Genomic DNA, 6,374 nt, shown 5'->3' on the forward strand with positions numbered 1-6,374 from the left:
CACATGGTTCTCATGCACGCTCATCCAGGTTATTGGCAGAATCCAGTGTCTGTGGTTGCAGTATTGAGGCCCCTGTTTCTTACTGGCTGTCAGTCTGGCATAACTCTAAGCTTCTAGAAGCTGCCACAATTCCTTTCTAGGTGACCAGTTGGCAATTCATAACATGCATGCTTGATTTCTTGCAGTCAAGTCAGCATGTACAAATTGCCTCTTCTGTGACCAGCTGGAGAAGACATTCTGCTTTTAAAGGACTCATGAGATTTTTAAAGGCCTGAGTAATACCCTTATGTCAAGGTCAACTGATCTGGAAACTTAATTACCACTGCAAAACTCCTTCAAAGCAGCACCTAGATGAGAGTTTGTGAGAAAGCATGTGTCCATCAGGGGCTGGGAATCTTGGAGAATTAGAATCCTGCTTTCTGCCAAGCAGGTGTGATTAGGTTAAGCTTTGGGGACAGGCTCCTGAGGTTTTAATTCTGCTCTGATGAATTCACTTCTGGCAAGTTACTTAGCCTCTGTATACTTCAGGTATCTTATCTTTAATATGGGAGAATAATAATAGTAATTGTCTCAAAGAGTTGCTATAAAATCTGTTGCAGATTTAGATGTAATAATATTTGATTACTTAATTTGGCATGAAGTATAAGTATCAGGAAATACACAGCATAATTAAAATCCACAAAATGAGTTAGGCAGAAAATAGTTTAACCAAGTACCTAAAACGAGATTCAGATGTTCTCATTATCTTTCTCTTTTCTTGTTGAAGGCTGGGAGCCTGTGAATTCCCTATCTCTGGGCCATCCTGCTTTGCAGCAAAATTCTTAAATAGATGGACAGGTCTGTGTGGCTCTGACCTCCTTCTCCTTCTCGATGCTCCACTTCTGTCTCCAGTAGAGAAAAGCATTTTATGCTTCCCCTTAGCTATGGAAACCTTGTTAAAATGCAAATATCATTTAAAAGAGAGAATACATGGAACAGTTTAGCATGGCCTGTGTTATTGTGGAACTTCTGTGATGGGACACTGAAAGAAAGCTGTTATAGATGGGAATATTTTAATGTAGGATAAATAAGAAGAGCAAGGAGGTTCTCAGGTGAATGACTCACCCTTCTAGATATAAGAAGACCAAGAAAGTCTTGAGAATGTCAATTTCATGAGGAAAAAATAGCCATGAGATAGAAGGAATAATAGGATCTCACTTCTAGAAAAAAAACGGCTAACCACAGTGTTCTCTAATTCCTACAAAAGCCATTTCTGAGGATTGTCATACGGTGTCTGTTGATCCGGTCGCCTACTGCCTCATTGGCACATTTCCAGGCTGTGGAAAGTCCTGCTTCTGCTCTCTGGAGCCTCACAGGACAAGTGTGGACCTGCTTCTCTAGGACAGTCCTTTGAGTCTTGAAAGCATGGGAAAGGGATGGAGAGATGCTAAAAGCAAACCTGGCCTGCTTTAGAGCCCAGCCTCTTCTCTTTCTACTCTAGGCAATTTATGCTCACTGCCTCCCAATCCTACACTTCATTTCTTCCACCTCCCCTGTTGCTGTTCCTCATTCTAGTGGGAGAATAAAATGACTATGTGTGGGGCAGAGTTGTTTGAATTTCCTGAAAGGTGCCACATACACGACACAGTATCCTGGAGGCCACATTGTGCCACTTATTCCTGCCCTGAACCCAGAGCTAAAGGGAAGTAGATGGCCAGATGAATAAGGCCAAGTTCTCTGATGGATTTCTCTGGATAACAGAGTACTGATATTCTTTAACACAGAGAATATATTCAGTAAATAGCTTTAAAAGAATGAGTGAGGCCATATTATAACACTCCTAAAGGTGGAATCTGTGACATTATGAATTACAAAATAATGATTCTCTTTTTGTCCATTGGGAATGCGGGCATTTGAATTTGAGTTGAGAAGAAAAGAAGATTATATTATAAAAATTATAGCACTATTGTTTTTAAAATACATTTATTATGCACTAGGCACTGTACTAGGTGATTCGTAGTCATGATTTCATGTCATCCCTAAACTGCCTGAGTGCAGGCACCAGGTATTTACTCTGTGTTGTACTCTCTTCAGTGTGCAGCATAGTGGCTGGTGTGTAGCAGTACAGGATGTCTATCATTTACTGCAGCAGAGATCTATGAAGCATCTCCTTTGTGTTGGTGCAAACTGACCAACAGACACTAAATACGTATTGCCGGAATCAAGGAATTAGCAAAGCACAAAAATCCCAGCCCTCATGAAAAGTATTCTTTAAGAAAGAAGTCTGGATCCAGTCAATTCTGGGTCTGTCTCTGCCACTTTCACCATTGGACTTTGGGCAGTTATTTCGTATGTTGGGAAGTCTGTTTCCTCATGTGTAAAATGGACATGGTAATAAGAGGGCATAGCTCTTGAAATGGCTTGAGGACAAAAGAAAAATGCTTAATCCCTAGTATGCTCTCAAAACATGACAATTATTTTTAAAACAGCCACCCTGTAAGTATTAATTGAATAAATATATGAATAATTTCCCAGATTTAGTTAGATAAGGAGTCTTAGCTCAAGAGGTTAAATATTTTGCTCAAGGTTGCATACGTAGTAAGTGGGAGAGCTGGAACACATGTCTAAGTCCATGGCCTTGCCATTCCATTGCTGTTAGTCTTCCTATTAATGGTGAAAGTTGACAGACAACAGAAGCCCACTGGGTATAATTCCTACGAGTAACTAAGGCTGGAGAACAAATGCATGTCACTTCTCAATAAAGGTGGGAAAGGGGTTAAAAATCATGACAGTCTCCATCAGGATCCAGCTGATGTGGGAGTGTCTAGCCTTGAAGCAGGGACTTGTGCCAGTTGGAAGCAGGCTGCATTCCTCATGTGACAGCTGGTCTCAGTGGCTAGGAATGTCTTAATGTTGGCACCACAGTTCATCCTGGAATCCCTCTGACCTGTCTCATAAATACACATCTGAAAAACTGCAACCAAGGAAGCAAAGGAGAAATGTCACATTTGTGTTTTTATTTCCATAATTAGAGGGGGACATGGTTAGCTATGAGTTTCCAGTTTTGTAATGCATGTTTAAAACATGCAATTCAATAAAGTAGTCATTAACTTCTGTGGATATTGTTTGTCACCAACTAGAGACCTCATCCTTGTAGGGTTTGGAGACATAGTTCCATTTATTTATTATAGAGATAATAATGAATTGTTTTTAGGTTTCCTTTAGCCTCATCTGTAGTGCCACCTGCCCCAGGATGACTTCTCTGATTTATTCCTTCATCATGTATGTCTACAATTTAACACATATTTTCTAAACACCTATAGCCAGACTATGTTGGAAATGTTTGGACAAAGTCTGTGATCTGATGGGATTTGCATTCTATAGGGAAGATGTACAGCAAATAAATTCACAAGCAAGTAAATTAAGATAACTTCAGAAAGTGATCCTTTCTGTGGAGTGCTAGATTGCATCGTGATGCCTTTCTAAAGTGGCATTTGAACTGAAGCCTGAATTTGAAAACAAGTAGCATGGATAGAGCTAAAGGGAGAAGTGTCCTGAGCAGAGGGAAAGACTGGTGAAAGGAAGGGACAGGAGGTCTTTGTGCCTAGATCTCAGGAAGTGGGGAAAGCAGCACAGAGAACAAAGAATGGAGGGACCAGATGAGGCAGGAACTTGAGGGGTGTGGATTCCAATCTAGGTGCAAGGGTGAGTCCTCTGCACACTAAGCATGGACACGGCATGATGCAATTTGATTCTTTATATTTGTAAGAGAACTCTGCAGAGTGAAGAAAGGATTGTTGTAGACATAGAGGTAAATGGAACTGAGAATCCAGAAATAAACCCTCACATTTACAGTCAGTTGATCTTCAGCAGTGTCAAGACAATTATTTTGGGGGGAAAATAGACTTTTAAACAAATGGTTCTGGGACAACTGGATATACATAGAGAAAAGATGAAGCTGACCTGCTACTCCACACTGTATACAAAATTTAACTGTAACTGGATCAAGGCCTAAATTAGAATAGCTAAAACTAAAATACTCTTAGAACATACTCGTAGGCTGGGGATGTGGCTCAAGCAGTAGCATGCTCGCCTGACATGCATGCGGCCCGGGTTCGATCCTCAGCACCACATACCAACAAAGATGTTGTGTCCGCTGAAAACTGAAAAATAAATATTGAAATTCTCTCTCTCTCTTTAAAAAAAAAACATAATGGTAGCTTCAAACATTTGTTTTGGCGCCAATGTTATAAGACAACAGAAGCATATGTGAGAAAGGAAAAATAGGTGAATTAGGCTTTGTCCAAATTAAAACTTGTGTATATTAAGGGGCATTATTAAGGAAGTAAAAGAACAGCCCACAAGACTGGAAGACATATTTGTATATCATTTTTCTGATATAGGACTTGTATCTGAAATCTATAAAGAATGTTTACAATTCAATAACTTAAAAATATTTAAATGAAAGAATTTCTATTTGCTAAAGAAGATACACAAATGGCCGATATATGTATAAGAAAATATTCTCAGCACCATTAGCCATCAGGAAAATGTAGATCAAAATCACAATGGGAGACCAGTTGTCATAAAGTGTATTGGTTATGGCTTCAAAAAGATAGGAAATAATAAGTGTTGGTTTAAATATGGAGAAAATTAGAACCCTGTACACCACTAGTGTGGATTCAAAATTGTTTAGCCACTTTGGAAATCAGACTAAGGGATTTCTCAAAGGCTAAGCATCAAGTTACCATGTGATTCGGCAATCCTTAGGTATGTACCCACCCCTAGAAATGTACTTCTTTAGGTAAGTACCCAGGATAAATTAAAACAGTATTTTCACAAGTATTTATATAGATTTTTTTTGTAATACCCTGAAGAGCAAACAACCAGCATGTTTATCTGATGAATGGATGCATCAAATGTGGTATATGCATGCAATGGACTATTAGTTAGCAAAAAAAACCAAATGAAGTGTGGACACATGCTTCACCATATATGAACCTCAAGAATCATTATCTAAGTGAGAAAAGGCCAGTAAACACAGGAACACATATTGTTTCTATTCATCATCCAGAACTGGCAAACATACAGAGACAGTGGATCAGTGGTTGCCTACATGTGGGGGATATGGAGGTTCGAGGCATTGTGTTTGAGGGGTGTGGGTTTCATTCTGATATAAAGAAATGTTTAATGTTAATAAATTGATTATGTTAATGGATGCTCTACTTTATAAGTAGGGGAAATTATATAGTAAGTGAAATGTATCTTAATGAAACTGATTTTTTTTAAAGAGTAGATTGTCAACAGAGCAAAATTAGAAACATGAACTAATTAGGAGACTATTATGTTGTCCAAATGGAAGGTGATGGTGGCTTGAATAAGGGCCATTCAGTTTCCTCGGTTATTTCTACCAGGCTGAAGTAAATGCTCCTCTCATTGATTCCCAGGTGTCATTAATACTTACCACATTGCACTGAAATGATCTGTATAGCTATTTCTCTCCCTTACTACACTGTAAACTTCTAATTAAACACTTTGCTTCCATTTCATGTTTTGGTTGCCTATACCAGAATATCTACCCATAATCTGAATTAGTGTGCAGTAATTTGACCTTAGCCAACAACTGATGATGTTAAAAATGCATCAGCTGTCTCTGCAATGTATAAAGCTGAGTGTAATGAAAATTGTATTGAACCAGTCTCATTTTCTCCCATGCACATCTTTTTCTAAAATTGATTGCAGGGTGTTTACATGAAGAAGAAGGATAATCCACAAAAAGGAAGTTGGAGGGTCAGAGTGAAAGGGAGTGAATGTAACACTACTATCCCAATATAGACAACATGATTATATGTATGTAGAAAATCTCAAGAAATTTACAGAAGCAGCTCCAAGGACTCATAAGTGATATTAACAAGGTTATGACTACCTGGAGATTACATAAAAATGAATTATATTTTTATAAATAAGCCACATATAATTGGAAGTTTTAAAATTTTAAATACTGTTTACAAAAGTAACCCAAAATGGAATACATAGATATAAGTCTAAGAAATCATCTACAGCATCTCTATGGTGAAAATTACCCAAAATATTGGATGAGAGAAATAAAAAAATAAATAAATGGAAGTACTTACCATATTCATGAATTGGGATACTCAACATAAAATAAGTCAGTTTTTTTCCAAATTCATCTATAGATCAGATGAAATTCTTATGAATATACCAACAGTTTTTTTTAATTTATAAAGACTTGCTTATTCTAAAATTTATATGTAAAAACAAAGATCTACAAAAGCTAAAACATTTGAAAAAGAGAAATACAAGGAATTATGCTATCTGAATTTAAGTTGTATATATAAATACATATTTATCTATCTAAATTTGTGCAGAACAAA

The sequence above is a fragment of the Urocitellus parryii genome, chromosome 1 (genome assembly GCF_045843805.1).
Source record: "Urocitellus parryii isolate mUroPar1 chromosome 1, mUroPar1.hap1, whole genome shotgun sequence".
NCBI lineage: Eukaryota > Metazoa > Chordata > Mammalia > Rodentia > Sciuridae > Urocitellus > Urocitellus parryii.